Source organism: Podarcis cretensis, assembly GCF_951804945.1.
Source record: "Podarcis cretensis genome assembly, chromosome: 6".
Lineage (NCBI taxonomy): Eukaryota > Metazoa > Chordata > Lepidosauria > Squamata > Lacertidae > Podarcis > Podarcis cretensis.
Window position 1 is genome coordinate 41,845,669 of NC_137175.1, and position 15,620 is coordinate 41,861,288.

At 42.2% G+C, this 15,620-nt stretch overlaps 1 protein-coding gene across 1 annotated transcript in view; it reads left to right on the forward strand.

The window, feature by feature from the left end:
- The first annotated feature begins 3,845 nt into the window (after positions 1-3,845).
- The window catches only part of SLC26A9 (solute carrier family 26 member 9), a 58,934-nt gene continuing 47,159 nt past the window's right edge, over positions 3,846-15,620 (forward strand). The window contains exon 1 of the mRNA XM_079979129.1: positions 3,846-3,956. The gene's annotated coding sequence lies outside the window, so the exon portion shown is untranslated. The remainder of the gene's footprint in view (positions 3,957-15,620) is intronic.

A 15,620-nucleotide genomic window follows, 5' to 3' on the forward strand; every position in this document is an offset into this window, starting at 1 on the left:
TGAAAAATTACTGACACTTTCTGACCACCTCGGTTGGAATAAACAGTACATCAAAATTGTTTTCCCAAGGCCAGAAAGTGAATTCCTGGGAACTTGTCAACGGCTGCTTCTTCCTTCCTCAACCTTCTATTTTTAGATTGTAACCTCCACCCTAATATTTCTAATCTCACTGCCACCTTTATTCCTCACCTCCTCTGCTGCTTCACAATGACTGAGTATCAAAATCAAGAAGAATATTCTCCTGCATACTGCCAGGCTCCTCCTGGTACCTATAGCTAATGCTACCTTGGTCGTAGCAACTTCAGAGGTAAAAAAGATATATATTTCCATGTCAGCTTGTGATTTTCCTTTTTTTAAAAAAAGTTCTCAGAAAAATTCTACAGCATTTTTGTGGAAATTTTTGCTACTATACACATTTTTATACACAGTTTCACATAATGTACACCTTTTTACAAGGCTATTTCCCTAAATATAATGCATTTTAATATTATTTTCACTTATATATGCATTTATATGCACACTTGTTGTTGTTGTTGTTTAGTCATTTAGTCATGTCCGACTCTTCGTGACCCCATGGTCCAGAGCACGCCAGGCACTTCTGTCTTCCACTGCCTCCCGCAGTTTGGTTAAACTCATGCTGGTAGCTTTGAGAACAGTATCCAACCATCTTGTCCTCTGTCATCCCCCTCTCCTTGTGCCCTCCATCTTTCCCAACATCAGGGTCTTTTCCAGGGAGTCTTCTCTTCTCATGAGGTGGCCAAAGTATTGGAGCCTCAGCTTCACGATCTGTCCTTCCAGTGAGCACTCAGGGCTGATTTCCTTAAGAATAGATAGGTTTGATCTTCTTACAGTCCATGGGACTCTCAAGAGTCTCCTCCAGCACCATAATTCAAAAGCACCACACACTTAAATGCACACTTAAATATATACAATTTGTGCGCCTTACTTGGCTGGAGAGCTCCATTGCAAAATCCAGGTAAGTGGGAATTCTGAAGGATGGCTATGCTTTTGTTCACACATTGTTACAGAAACTGGGTAAGTTTTCTTTAAATGTGAATTGAGTTGCATTTCTCACCTGTCCTTAGGCAGCTGATTCTGTCAGAAACATAAGCCTGGCTCATGGATGGGAAATATAGTCCAGCTGTTGTTGGACTATAACTTCCACCCTTCTTAACTGTTGTCTATGCAGGCTGGGGGGAATCCAACAACATCCAGAGAGTTTCCCCACCTCCACTCAAAGTGGAACTTCAAAAGACTATTTGTGCCTCTGAAGACAGTTTGGAAGCTTCAGCTGGTGCAGAATTCGGCGGCTCAGGACTGCAATACCCCAAGGACCATTTCTCTCCATATGAATTGTCCCGGACCCTGAGATCATCCTCTGAGGCCCTTCTTTGCAGGCCTACTCCATGAAAGGTCTGGAAGGTGGCAACACGAGAACGGGCTTTTTCTGCAGTGGTGCCCCATTTGTGGAGTGCTCTTTCCAGGGAGGTTCCTCTTCAACCAGGCTTTGGGCTGATTAATATTCTATAGCCTTTAAATGTGTCTATGGGAAGAGGTTGTGCTGAATGATCTGTCTATGATGAGAGCAGATAGAAAACCCTTCAGTAAGATCATGATGATTGAGAGCAAATGGCATGAAGAAAGCAGCATAGGATAATGTGAGAATTTGGATAGAGGCTGTTGCAAAAATGAGCACCCACCTTCATATATTTACATACATGTTGAAGGTAAGCAGGGCTCCTCTTGTTTTGACCCTGAGAGCATACTCTCTTGAGTCTCCTGTGCAGAAATTAATTAGAGTACTTGCTTCTCCCCACTCTCCTAATCTTTTACTTGTTTAATTCAAAAGCTGACTTGCTGCTGTGTCGCATGCATTAAATTAAACTTCAGAAGCTCCGAGGAAGAGAAATAACATTGTGGCAGCCATTTCTTTTTTCTGTGCAATGTCCCTTGGAAAGGAAATGGAAGGGACATTGTTTCTCTTCCTATTGGTTCTTTTTTACATTTCAATTGGCAGCAAGTGACAGCGAACCTGAGCCAGCCGTGGCAGTTCAGTTCAGCTGTCTGCTTGCCTTTGCTGAATTTAAAAGAAAAAAGGCACCTTCTCTCCCCCCTGTCTGGCCCCAACTGAGTCCTTGTGCTCAGTTCCCCCACAGTCACAAGTGTTGGCAGATTCAGGGTTGGGTGCGAAAGGCACAGGCCACCTTCCAATGAAAACCCTGACATTTGCATGAAGAAAAACATTTCTCTAGGGTGACTAAAACGAATGGGAATGGCTATTGGAATGCCCTGGTTCCTTCCAAATGGCTATAGGAATGCCGTGAATTTCTGAATGATGATTAGAATGCGTTACACCAAGGGTGATTGATGGCTTATGCTTTTTGTGTGTGCCTAAGGGCCATCTCCAAAAGTAAAAATTTAAAAGCATTACCCTTCCAAATGGCCTGAAAAGAACTATGGTGGGCTGGTCTCAAACTAGAGGAAAACAAATACAAAAATGGAGGGTTCCTCCCAATGTTCTTTTTATGTACATTTATAATGATTTTTTTTGGCTCACAATACTATCAGAGGAGTCATCCACAATCCTGCTTTTAGTACTGTTTGCACCTGCAAGGATTTTGGGGCTGCCACACTGTTTCATTTCCAATCAGTGCATATCCTGTAACATCCTGCTAATCCTGTAAATTTCTATACCACAAATGTTCTCGTTTGTTTTTGTTCCGTTTTTGTTGCGCCACAACCTCTCCAGACAGCAATAATGTGGTAGCATTGGGAAACATTGTGGCACCAACTAAAGCAGAATAAATCCACCACAAATTCACTGTTATTATGGCAAAAACCTGTTGCAGATTCCCTCGCAATAACGCACCAGCCTGAAGGGTCCTGGGTGGCTTGCCTATCACCATCTATTGCAATTTTTTAAAATAAGCATTATAAAAGCATGACTTGTCACTGGACACATATTTGGCCCATCAACATTATGGTGCCGTAAAGTGATCACTATACAAGGCAGAGAGGTTTTCTCCATAAGGAGCAGAGTGGACACTCTGCAAGATTTTTCAAAATGACAGTTCTTATTCCTTAACACCTCTCACTTTGGCCATTCACAAGGACCAAAACAGACAAAGAAGAATGCATATTTAAAAGATATAAGTTGCCTTTATTTTGATGCTCAAGTGAGCTCATTAGAAGAGATGGCCTCGAGTGATCTGTATATGTGCATCACATCAAAAATTGATTACCTCCATCTCTTTTTCATAGCTCAATGCAGAGGATGTAGAATTAATTGCCACTTTTGAGGAGGTCTTCTCTTTGTTTCTTTCCATCTCTTTCATCTCATCCTTTTTTAAACCTGGAAGTAAGAAAGGAAGTGCTCTCCCCTGAACATCCCATCTTCAAAGCCCAACTTGTGGGAGTTCAAGAGCTGGTACAATGAGTCTCATTGTCCTTTGCTGATGTGGAGAAGCCATCAAGAAGACACAAAGGCAGGCTGGAGACACTGTCCGGTCCATCATGAAACCATAGAACAGGTCAACAAAAGCAACCCTCCAAAAGTCCAAACATTGGGAGTGGAGGGGTCCCTGCTGGACACTGAATGTGATGTATTGTCTAGGAGTGGCCAGCTATGTCAAAGGGATCAAACAAACCTGATTCTAAAGAGGGGAGTGTGGGGAGGGGGAGGCATATACACATAACATACGCACAAAAAAGCTGCTTATCTCCTTTTCCTATCTCATGGGCTTTGCTACCTGCTAGCATTCGCTTCCCAGCAAGCCAATCAGACTCCGAGCTCAACCCACTGTCCCCTTGACTGAAGTCACTTATATATATATGACTCACTGGGCTCTGCCGAGCACAGAGCTCTTTCCTTGAGAGAAGCTTTCTGCCTCCTGTCACTTTCTACAGCTCACTCACCTCCCAGAATCAGTCCCTTTCTCCTCTCCTTCAGAGCGAAGGTAAGCCTTATTCCCAACACAATTGTGCTCTTTGTTCAAGGTGGGCATAGGGAGGGGGGTGAAGAGGGAGATTTTGCACTCCTGAGCTTACAAATACCACTGGGTGTGAACTTAAATATTATGAGACCTTATTTATTTATTAAAAAAAACACACACACAACCGTTTCCTTCTTTTTACAATGCAAATTTACCCAGGAATTGCTCAGCAATGATTTAGGAAGAAAAATATGGCAAGATGCATGTGTGTGAAAGTTCAGTCTTATAGAAGCAAAGTCCTTTCTATCCAGTGAGCGCCCTGGAAATTTGGCTGATGGCAGAGGGGTGTATTCCTAAATGATCAGTCAACTCCACTCCGCAAAAAGCCCTGGGTTTTTATACCTAAGCATTTCAAATAACAGGTCCTTGCTTCCAAATTCTTTTACAGCTTGAGCACTGAAGAGGAGGAGAGGTCAGGAGAAAACCCCCAGAGAGGGAACAATTTGTATATCCATACACATATTAATGAGGAAGAGGGATCCTTTCTTCATCTGAGGGTGACCGTTTGAGACTTAGAAGTTCCAAGGTCAAAGCTTTTACCTGCTGCAGATAAGCAGATATGTAGGTTTTGACTTTGGGCAGGCTTTTAAATGAACCCGAGCTTCTGCTTTTCCCCACATAAAAGAAAAAGAGATATTGTAGCTCTGCACTTTCTTAGGTTTGGAGAAAATGGGAGTTATCAGAAACTTGGCTGTTGTGCTAGCAGGTGCCAGACTGCAAGGGCAGAAGAGAGATTATCAGCTGGTCAGGACCCTTGGTGTCTCATTTGTTCATTTGCTCTGATCCAACAATTTAGATGCACAACTGGACCACCTTTCCATTTGCACAAAGAGTGTTGTAATAAATGTGTGTGTGCATGCAAGTAGTGGAGAAAGTCTAGTTTCTCTTTTTGTCTACACACACACACACACACACGATAGCACCGATAAACTTACAGTGCTGTTTCTGGGAAGGGGGATTCTCAGCTGCAACAACTTTCTGCTGAGTTTGTGCTTCTCTAGACTGGGGACACTGGGTTGTATCCCTTGTAATATCAACCTATAGGTTGCTGTAATCTACTTCTAATTTACCAAGGGCTTGTGCACTGATGGTGTTTCATCTTGCGGCTGCTGTTCCAGGAGGCAATTTCAGCCATTTATCTCTAGGTAGTGGCAAGCCTGTTCCTAAGAAGTAGATAGAAGCAATTTCCTACTCAACTGGAGAGTAATTGTAGCCTCTCTCTACTGTAATTGCAGCGGCAGCTTGCTACTTTCCTGGGTTTAAAAAAGAGCAAAGAGCTCAAAAGAAGTAGCAAGAGAGGAACTACAAGTGATTTGGGCTTTGCCACCCCACATTTCTGGGTCTTATCTAAAAGAGCAAGGTGTGTATTCTCTTAATAAAGGGAGAGAATGTGTCTTTCCCCCTATCTTCAGATGAGACACAGAACCCAAAGGGAGGAATTCCAACCCACATGCTAATGCTTTACATCCAAAGCAGTCCTAAGACTCAAGCAAGATGTGATAGGTAGCAGAGATGTGTGAATACATCCCTGCTTCTAGAAACTCTTACAAACAGCAGTTGCAAATTAAATTTGGGGCTGCGGCATAGGAGTGGAGGACCGTTTCCCCAAGGAAACTTTTCTTCTCCTGGCACAAACTACCATATATATGCACAAGCCAGAAGAACATAGTGTTTGCACAAGCTGTGAGATGTGCGCAACAAGCACTACCTGATTAGCATGTTTGTTTAAAAGTGATGTAGGAGCTGAATGAATGACCTGGACAAGAGGGTGGTGGTGGCATAAAAGCTGTAATGCAGCCATGTTTTGCAGTGTGGTCAACTGAGATCAAAGCATGAAGTGATACCATCAGTATGTACACAGAGGATTCAAAAGCAGCTATACCTCAAACCACTCAATCACATTTTGCATTTTCACTAATTTGGCCTGTGTAGGTCACATTCAGTTTCCATCTCTGCTAGAATGAAACACATATTATATCAATGGGTTATGCTAACTATGGGACAGCAGTCTATTCTCTCTATTTCTGCATAGGAAAATGAAATATGTGAAGACGCTGTAATGCCTAAACTATCTCATGATATAAATGCAATAAACAACACAAGCTTTTGCAATAAGTTTGTTTGAATTTGGTTTTAATTTACTGAACACTGGAAAAGTAAAGCATCTTCAGATATGGCACATGTCATAATTTGCTGTGATCATTAGGCTGCTGTATTTAATTTTTTTTTAAGTGTTACGGTTTATGATTGCCATACATATACTTATATGCATTTAAATTATAAAGATTGTTAAATTTTCTAACAAAATAACTTGAAGGGGGTGGGAAATATATGTTTGGGGCTGAAATTATATAGTCTTAACCGACTTGAGCAAAACATGGGGAGTTTCAGATTGTCTACATTGTCATTGAGTTTTGGATGGAGACAATTTCATTATAAGATGTTTGGTTGTTGATAGGAAGCAGGGAATGTGAGGAGATGCTGTTGCGATAGCAATGCCCCTGGGCAGGATTGAAGAATCTTTTCAGCCTGAGGGCCACATTCCTTACAGGAAAGCTTCTAGGGGCCACAGGGCAGTAGTGCATGTGGCCAGAATCAAACATGGGCAGAGCAACAGGTGGGAAACCTACCTGTGCATAACAGGCTACATTCCATCTCTGCAAAAGTCAGAGGCTTTTGCCCCCACGCCTCTGTATCCAGACAAGCAAGACCCTTTATCCCAGTTCAAGGACACTTTCCAGCCAGGCAAAGTACTGGGGAGATGGGAGATGTCTGGGGAGTGTGGACAAAGGGGAGTCGCAAGGGGCAGCTACAGAGACCTGGAAGGTTGCATTCAGCTCTTGGGACTGAGGTTCCCCACTCCCGCCCTGGGGTTAAGCCTATCCAAGTGACAAAACAGTCTCATGGGCGGACAGAGTAGATGACCTGAACATGTTTGTTGTTCTCTAATGCTTCGTACTCCAGCAGCGAGGGAGGGAGGGGGAGAGCAGGAAGGAGAGAGTGCATTAGAGCTCCCAGCAGGCAGTCTGCATAAGAGTGTTCTCAGGTGCAAAAGGAATGCCTCAGTCTGCAAACTTACTAATTCCCTAAGACATTTCATTGGCCGTGTGCTTTTTTTCAAAGGGCAATAGCAGTCGGAATGTCAGGGAAACATTTGGCAAGCAAGTGATAACTAGTTCAAGGAAATGTTATCAACCAGGCCTCTTTCTTTTCAGCCCGCAGTGCTAAATATTCACTAGGAAGTATTTATTTCCAAATACATTCAGGATTCCTTGGACTGAAAACATTATTTCATTTGTCACTCATCCTCCAAAATTCTGAGACAGCATTTAGGGAGATCAGGGTTTCCCCCTGCTTTTTTTGTCTGCTTCTGTCAAACCTGTACCTTATTATGACTATATGTGATTTGACCTCTGGATTTGACCTCCCCCATACCCTGAGCTTATCTATGGTGGTGGTGGCAGTGCTCTGATCTGTGGCAGGTGGCTGCAAATCAGCGGTCATTTTAATCACCCACAATGACCTGACATGGCATCCCTCTGGAGCATTGTCAGAAATTTAAAGTGGAAGCTTGGTAATACTGGTGCTGAGGCTGACACAGAGTTGGCATCAGTGTTGGTGGGCCCTGCTGGGTGTTGGCACCAGGACAACTGATGCCAGGCCTGACTAAGGCAGCTATTTATAGTTGAATGAACTTATAGACAAAGTATGCATAACAATGACAAAGGCTTTGGTTGCTGTTTTAAAAGGAAGCTGCCTTGAACAGAGTCAGGTCACCTAGTTATCCACCAACTGGCAGCTGCCCTCCAGAGTTTTCCCACCCCAGCCTGGAGACGCCAGGAATTAAACTTGGACCTTCTGAACACAAAGCAAGTGTCCGATCACTGATCTACAGCCCTTGCCTAGGAAGTAATGGGCGTTTTTGTTATTCTGAAGCATCAAAAAAGTAAGCACAAGCCCTTATAATACACTGCATCCCTGGCATGTAATCCACAACATGCAAAAATAATGAATTCAGCCTTACTGAATATCTTCTTTCCATGGAACCTCTTTGTTTCTCTGTGTTGAAATCTAAACTGGCAACCCCAGGTAAAACCATGAAAAGACTTTGTCCATAAGGAAGCAGAGGTGGCAAACATTTCGAAAGATCCACTGCACCCAAGCCCGATTCACCTGAAGTTAGTTGTATGACTAAGTTCCATTGAAAACAACTAGAGACCTGTAATCAGTTATTTGGCTAGTAAATTGCAGCACCTATGTACATGCCCCTTCCCTGTTGACACCCAATCAGAGCGCACTGGGAGGGTTTCTCTGTCTCATCTCCTTTCTGTTACCTGTTTCCTACTCTCTTGGGTACCTCCTGTGCCCTTTCTCTATGAGGCATGCACTGTTGTTGACAGGGTTTCAGTGCCACAAGAATGACAACGTTAGGATGGAACTTGAACTCACATCATGACTAACATTTGCAATGGTTTCATTGGGGCTTTTGCTAGATTGGGATGACGTGATGTAAACTATTGATTCGGGTCTGAGAATAGTTCGGCACTGAGTGCTTATTTTAAAAAGAAAAGAAAAAGAGGATCAGCATCATATGAAAAAGGAAACACGGCAGTTACATCTGTAGTGTTAATTTAAAGCACTCTTATACCACTTTGATATCATGGCTGCACCCACCCCCCCAATCCTGGGAATTGTAGTTTGTTATGGATGCTTCAAATCATAATTCTGTGAGAGGTAAATGATAGTTCCCAGGATTCTTTGGGGGAAGTGGTATAAATGTGCTTTAATGGGATGGTGTGAATATGGCCGGTGTTTCAAAGGTGAAAAAAAACAAGGATTTAATGGTCCAAAGTGCTTGGAATATATTCTTCCTCAGCAGCAAGCAAGTGTACAATACTGTCGCATCAATAATGGCCATCCGTTTTGTCACAAAGTCTCTTAACTCTTCCCTTCAACCCAGTATTGGTGCTTTCTTTCCTTTTTCCCTTTTGTTCCTGGTTTGGGACTTTCATTAGACATAATCTATTTTACTCATTAAAAAAACCCCACTTCAATTGTTGGAACAGTTTCCTATTTTTAAAAAATTACAGTTATCTGGACATAGTCCAGAAAATTGGGAATTGCTTATGAGACGGTGCCCACACAAAATTAGAAATTAATTGCAAGATTCAGTTGGTCACAAAGCATGGCAGAGGGCACAGTGTGGCATATCTAAGTGTTCCTGAGGAAGAATATCTTTAAAACATGCTTTGCTTTTCTGTGCACCTTGAGACTTCCATCTCTCTTTTTGCATGAGTGGATGTGCTTAACTCAAAAGTGAAGGGAATACTCAGCGTTCCCTTTATTCGAAGGGCTTCTAGCTCTGCTATTGATCACTGGGCAGACTGTGTGGTGCAGTGGTTAGAGTGATAGACGTGAATGGGGCAGACCCAGGTTCAAATCTCTGCTTGGCCATGAAGCTCAGTGTGTGACTTTGGGCCAGTCGCTATCGCTCAGGCTGGCGATAAAATGTGGGGGAGATCTCATCTGAGCTCCTTGGAGGGAAAGTGGGATATTGTCAAATGAAATGAATAAAGTTCCAGGTTCAACGCCTGCCTTCTTCTTTTAAAGCAGGGATGGGGAACATGGGGCCCTACAGATTGCTGTTGGATTGCAATTCCCACAGTCTCTGATCACACTGGCCATTCTGGGTGAGAGCTGGAGGCCATTAAATGGGCACAGGACATTGGTCATAACATTATGTTTGCTGACTGGGAGAAGTTGTGGACCACCGATATGAAATTTAAGAGAAAATATTATGAAAATGATCTATAGGTGGTACATGACCCCAGTCAAGCTTGCAAAAAACTATCACCTGCCTGATAATAAATGTTGGAAATGTAAAGAAACTGAGGGAACATTCTTTCACCTTTGGTGGACATGCCCAAAGGTCAAGGCCTTCTGGGAAATGATCTATAATGAACTAAAAAAGGTATTTAAGTATACCTTTCCTAAGAAACCAGAGGCCTTCCTTTTGGGCATTGTCGGCCAATTGGTGCCAAAGAAAGACAGAACATTCTTTATGTATGCAGCAACTGCAGCAAGAATACTCATCGCAAAGTATTGGAAGACACAAGATTTGCCCACCTTGGAAGAATGGCAGATGCAAGTGATTGACTATATGGAACTGGCAGAAATGACCGGCAGAATCCGGGACCTGGGAGAAGAGTCGGTGGAAGAGGACTGGAAGAAGTTTAAAGAATATCTCCGAAAACACTGTAAAATGTTTGAATGTTAAAACGATGTTGGATATAAAGAGAATAGGGCATCAGTGACAGGGGAAAAAGAAAAATGTAAAAATGTTTTGAAGAAAAAAGGGGTAAGACTAGAGTACTATTATGTTGAGACTAAACAAATGATATAAAGGATTAAGTTACTAAGAACATGTGATAAATGGCTTTAAAAGGAAAGGAAACTAAATGCATAATAGGCTGAAATGTATAATAATTGAATAAGAATGGAAAGAGGGTAGGGAATTGCTGAACCTGATTGTGTAAAGAGGAAGACAGAAAAGGGAGATGTGAGGAAGTCAGGAAAGAGGGTTATAAAGATAGCAAGTAAGAAATAATTTTTTCTTTATTTTTTGTTCTTTTTCTTTTGATAATCTCTATTTTTTGTATTTCTGGATTGTGTTATTTTTGATTGTCTTTTTGTCTTGTTTTGTTCTTTCTAACTATGATATTTGTTTTATTATGCAAAATCTTAATAAATATTATTTTAAAAAAAGAGAGAGCTGGAGGCCAGCAACATCTGGATAGGCTCCCCATTCCTGATCCAGAGGATCTCAGCCCAACAGGGCTGTGGAAAAGCCCTGCTAGTTTCTTCTGCCAGTCAGCATAGATAATACTGGGATAGATAAGCCAAAGGAATGACTTGATATAAAGTAGATATGCTCTCTAGGTTCCACATCATTCGTGTGTGTGTGTGTGTGTGTGTGTGTGTGTGTGTGTTCTAGTTTATTTATTAGATTTTATACCGGCCTTCATCAAAAATGGTCATGGGACAATTTACAAACAAACAAACAAAGAATACAAGCATAACACAGAATAACCAAAATCTTTAAAATAATTATCATAGATTACATAAATCCCATAAAACACCATAAATGTGGGTTAACCCATCAGCCACTTAAAATTCAGCAGAAAAGATGGTTTTTGAACCCTGTATCTGGAAGAATACAAAGCTGGGACGAGTCTCTCCAGATAAGAGTTAGGAATAAAGGCATCTGCTGATCCAATCATTTGGAAAGTCCCAAGAATTTTTACTTTAGCACAGGCAAATTTTCTACACAAAGAATGAAATCTCAGGTTGTATGAAGAAGAAGTAAAGTGTGTCAAATGCTATGCATTTTTTTCAGTTAGCTTTATTTCCAGTTCATAGTCTTGGACTCCAGAAGGAGGGAAGGAATAAGCGTCTCTGTTTTAACTCAATTGCTTCAGGCTCTTTGCTTGTAGTAGCTGCCAGGTGCCTAGAGTCCTCATTCTGATTGCCAAGTGCGTAGTTAGTTTGGTTTGAAACTTATGTGAAGTGGTACATTAAACATTGGCACAGGCTCAGCAGCCGTGAAGAGTGCAGGGCCTGTGAATGGCTGCTGGCTACTTCTTTCACTTTAAAGGACCATCTGCCTATGAAAATCATCTAGAAATGCTCCCAAATATTTAATTTAAGCAAAAGAAAACATTGACATTCAGCTAGAGAGTCAAGAGGGTTGGTGAAAAACAGGGAGCTTTATTTTGGTATATTACTTTGGGAGGGGAATTTAAGAGCATTTTAAAAGGCATACAGAGGATAGAGAAAGGAAAATTAAAATGGGAAAACACACCTTTATTATTTTTTTCCTAACTCTCTCAGAGAGAGAGGGAGAATTACTTTGTCACTTGCTGCTTTTTTATAATACCATTTTAAATTTTCGTTTTCATTTCATTGCTATTGTTGTTTTATCTGCGTATTTTCTAACTATATCTGTGTATACCCCAAAAAGTAATGTTATTGGCCCATAAGAAAAAAAAATCCATATACCTTTATGAGGTCAACAAAAATGTCACAAAATATCCATCATATTCTCCAGAACTGAGCGTAAGCAACACAAGGAAGGGTGGAAAAACGGTTGGCTGATGATATTCATGCAAGGCATTCGTGTCTCCATCTGGTTAGAGTCTTAAGATGGAAATGTGAGAGGAGGCAGGGGACATTTTTAGGTGAAACACACAGGTTTGTTGGTAGGTGAAGAACAGAAATAAAAAGAAACTAGGCAGTATTTACATTAACAATGGTAGAGCTTAAATTGAGGTGGTTGTGCTAGATTGTTTTTAAACGAGTAAATAGAAGCCAAATGGCTTACCAAGCAGTTGGAGGGAATGTCCCCTCAAAGAATAAAGTCCCAGATTCAGGTAACAGAAGATCCTCTTCCTCTGGGCCAGGCTTCCTCAACCTCAGCCCTCCAGATGTTTTGAGACTACAATTCCCATCATCCCTGACCACTGGTCCTGCTAGCTAGGGATCATGGGAATTGTAGGCCAAAAACATCTGGAGGGCCGAGGTTAAGGAAGCCTGCTCTAGGCTAAGATCCTGCTGCTGTATCCAGCTAAAAGTCAAACAAAAAGTAAAGGTAGCCATTTTGGCCCACGAGAAAAACACTACCACCCAGTCAGCCTAAACATATCACAACCTGAAATCTGTGTGCCATCAATTAGCACCTCATTTGAACATCTACTCCTTCCTCCCACACCTTGCACTCTGGTACAAAAGGCATGGGCTTGTCAAAAGAGGCCATGACATTTCAAGCTCCTTAACTACCTCATATTGTACAGAGCCTAGCACAATGCTTCCTGATGTTGACAGAGACCTCTAGATGGCACTAGAAAGCAGCAGCATGGGCCAGAGCATGTTAATAACGTCCCTGAAGAATCCTGGCCGTTCTCTCAAGTGACCAACCAGGTGTCTATGTGAAGTCTGCAAGCAGGACCTAAGCACACACACACACACACCCTGTGCACTTGTGATTCCCAGCAACTAGTAGTCAGGGGTTTATGGTCTCCGGCTCTGGAGCTAGTACACGTTTATGACTGGCACTTCTCCAGGAACTGAGTAGGATTGCCCAGATCAGGTTACGTTGCTTGATGCCTCCATCTTGCCGAATTCTGCCACTAGAAGAGTCATTAATTAAAATAACACCACTTGCTCCAGGGAGATACAAGAGAATTACTTCTTGCACTCAAGAGCATCCAATACCAATTAATTGCTCCTGAACAAAATGGATCCTAATGAGTAGCAGAGGGATGGGGGCTTAGGGGTCTCTGGAGTGTGTGCTTATAATTGGAGTTGGGACTGAAATTCCCATTAGTGATTGTTCATTCAGAGCTCGTGATAGCTTAATCCACAGTCCATAAATCAGGGACAAAAAGGCATGGTCTGTTATTACATACATGGAAGCTGGCAAAACCCTAACATTTGAACAACTGACATGACACACTATAGTTGCTGTTGTTTAGGCATTTGTGTGGTGTTTTTCTTATATGCTCAAAGTACGTGTGCCGTGTCAGTCATCTTTACAAGAGGGATGGGGAACTTCACAGGATCAGATCAAAGGCCCATCTAGTCCAGCGTCCTCTGTGACCAACAAGATGCCTCAAAGAAACCCACATACCTATAGTATTGCCTGCAGCAAATTATTAGAGTTATTTATTTACTAAAAGGGCTCAATCAAAGGCATCAAATAAGCAATGGGCTTGTTAAGGTGTTAAGGTGTTTGTTATTTAAAAAAATATCCCAGTTCTTGCCTAAAGCATGAGAGAGATGGTCAAAAATCTGCACTCATTCAGACCCAGGTCCATGAAGTAAAAGTGAAGGGGTGGGAAAGGGTGGCCATGTGTTCTGTTTTGCGGAATGCAGTCCTCTATCTGAAGGGCTGCCTGAGCCAAGTATATATTAAAGAATCCTAAGAAGGGACAGCAGGGGACTGGAAGTTGCCCATCAACTGCCTGCTCAGCAGACTGTGTGCGCCAAGTTATCTGAGCAGGTCAAATTATGGCCTGCCAAAATTATGATTAGTCAGTACCAGCCAGGAACGTCAATGTGACTTTCATTTCCCCCCCTAAAATGTGGCTCTCGCCTGTACAGGATGTGGAGGGTTCAACAATTATACTAGCAAGGCAGTGGGAAATTTGAGTAGGCATGTAGCCTTACCCTGCAGGATGTAGCTGTACAAGACGCTAAAAGCGCCCCTGAGTTTCTTGTGTACATGAACATGACTGGAATGGAAAGTAGAGCAGACTGTAGAAGAATGCCATTGAGAAATCAAGTGTTCAGTGTAGATCTTAGAGTTGCATAATGGTCCCAGGAAACGCAAAACAGGACTGAATGATCTTGTGTGAAAATGCCCTTTGTCTCAGATGACTTTTAGTGCTGGGGATTGTTAAAGGATTGTAGATCTGAAATTATGGATTGATTTGCCTCCTAGTTTCAGAGAAAAGCTTGAGTACAGACAGATTGGTCCTGTGAATGTTTACTTACAATGAGTCCCACTGCGTTAATTGGGGCATTAAATCTGCCTAGGATTGTAGCCATTGTCTCCTGAGGCACAAGATCTAGAATGCAAATACTTCTCCTGCCTCCAAACATGCTTCTTTCAAAATGCTCATGATTCATTTACATCACACATACGATTATATGGTTCTGCAGTGCTGCATAAGTTTTGCATTCTGAAGGCGTATGACATTAATAGTATTTCACCTGTTCTATCCTCCTGAAGTAATACACTTCAGCTATTAACTTGTGTATCTCTACATTCTCCTGTTGTCTATACTAGCTAATTTATTCTCATAGAATTTTATGGGCACTGTGACAGACTGCAGAATCAATTTAACTTCCTCTGCCTCACCCTCTTTTGAGGCTGAATTGAACATCTTGCAACCATAGAGTGTCCTGCATAACTGTGATGCGCAATTCTGAAAATTTGAACTTTGATCTCCTTTCTTACCTAACCCTTCCCCTTGGAAACTTCAGCTGGTGCATAATTCAGCAGCCAGGTTGCTCACCAGGGCAAGACGATTTGAGCATATTACACCAATCCTGGTCTGACCAATTAGTTTCCAGGCCCAATTCAAAGTGCTGGTTTTGACCTATACACCCTTAAACAGCTCAGGACCACAATGCCTCAAGGACCGTCTCTTTCCATATGAACCTACCCGAACCCTGAGATCATCTTCTGAGGCCCTCCCTCGAGAGGTCCGGAGGGAGGCACACGAAAACGGGCCTTCTCTGAAGTGGCTCCCCATCTGTGGAATGCTCTCCCCAGGGAAGTTCGCCTGGCGCCTTCATTATACACCTTTAGGCACCAGGCAAAAATGTTCCTTTTCAACCACGCCTTTGGGCGGTGATCTGATCCTATGCCATTTTAAAATGTGTTTTTTGTTTTTGTTTGCGGGGGGGCTGGCTAATGGGTTGTTTTTATTTTTATTAGGTATTTTGTGGTTTTATATCTTGATTTTATTCTGTGAACCACCCTGGCTAGGTAGCCTGGTTAAACCTGTTCTGGCTGGACAGCCCTTCACTTCGTGGCTGTTCAGTCGCTAGCAGAATCCGTCAGTG